Genomic DNA, 1,734 nt, shown 5'->3' with positions numbered 1-1,734 from the left:
GTAGTAAGTACACCTAGAAGAACCAGGTCTCTAGAGCGAAAATTGGGTACCACACAAACTCAACCCCCCCCCCCCCCCTCTCTTGTGGTATTGACGTTTAGAACATCAATTGGTATCAGAGCAGGTTATCCTTGAAGAGGCTAACACCTTAGGAGAAGATCAACATGAGTGCACCACCTGGGAACTAGGAAGGGCAATCCACTGCTAGGCCTCCACTTTTCAATGGTCAGTACTATTCTTAGTGGAAGAACAGGATGAGAGATCACATTATGGGGGAAGACTATGAACTCTGGGACATAGTCACTGATGGTCCCCTAGCAACCACAAAGAAGAATGCTGAAGGAGTTGATGTGCCAAAGACAAGGGCTGACTGCACTGCTGAAGACCTGAGGAAGTGGGAGAAAAATGCTAAAGCTAAGAAATGGCTTATGTGTGGACTAGGGCCAGATGAGTACAGTAGGATCCAAAGTTGTACTACTGCTAAGGAGATATGGGATACCTTGCAAGTGGCCCATGAAGGAACACCACAAGTGAAAAGATCAAGAGGAACATTGTTGTATTCTCAATATGAGAATTTTACTATGAAGGAAGGAGAAACTATCCAAGAGATGTATACTAGGTTCACTACACTGAAAAATGAACTTAAGTCTCTTGGAAGGGTTATTCTTGAAGAACAAGGTTGAGAAAATTCTGACAAGGGTTCTGCCAGTAACATGGGAAAGCAAAATCACTGCTATTCAGGAATCCAAGAATATTGCTACTCTCAGACTGGATGAACTGATTGGAAATTTGATTGCTTATGAAATGAGAAGGCAAACCATGAAGATGGATACACCCAAGAAGGAGAGAAGCTTAGCTCTTAGAATTGCTGAAGGTTCAGACCTGGAAGATGATGAGATGGCTATGATCACCAGGGATTTCAAAAAGTACCTGATGAGAGGAAAGGGTTCTTCAAGAGGTACAACCTTCAACAAAACAAGAGCTCCTGAGAAACAGACCAATGAGGGTTGCTACAAGTGTGGTAAGACTGATCACATGATCAAAAACTGCCCTCAATGGGAAATTAAGTGGAAGAAAGAAAGAGTTGAACGAAGGAACAGGTTCAACCTAAAAGAAACAAAGGTTCAACCAAGGCTATGGTTGCTGCTTGGGGAGAAACCTCAGATGAAGACTCAGAAGGTGAAGCTGAAGAAGAGCAAGCACTGATGGCCATCGGAGAATCAGATGATGAACAAGAGGTAAGTATTCTCCATCTCAAAGACAAGATTAAATTCTTGTCTAAAGAAAGGTTGGCTGAGCTATTACTAGACTTCATTGATGAGTCTGAGATAATTAATAATGAGAAGGAAGTTCTGTCTAGGGAATGTGTGATCCTAAAAGCAAAATGCAAAAGTCTAGAGTCTAGGGCAAATGAGAGTGATAACAAAAATGCTGAGTTGAAGAACCAGGTTCTTGAACTTGAGAACAGTGTCCTAGAACTTAGTTCTGAAAACTTAAAACTGAAATTAGGAACAGGAAAGAAGAAAGCTGATCACACATATCTCACTCTAGAGGAAAATTTGGGAAAAATAAAAGATGAATTATATAAGAAAGATTAATTCATCAAAGTCTTAAAGGAAGATCTAGGAAAGGTGAAACATGAACTAGACAGAACTTGCAAGTGGAACGAGGCTTCTGATGCACACTCCTGGCTGCAAGAGCACCACAGTAGCAACAAAAGAGGACTTGGCTATG

The sequence above is a fragment of the Nicotiana attenuata genome, chromosome 1 (assembly GCF_001879085.1).
Source record: "Nicotiana attenuata strain UT chromosome 1, NIATTr2, whole genome shotgun sequence".
NCBI lineage: Eukaryota > Viridiplantae > Streptophyta > Magnoliopsida > Solanales > Solanaceae > Nicotiana > Nicotiana attenuata.
Note: the sequence above shows the minus strand (reverse complement) of the source record.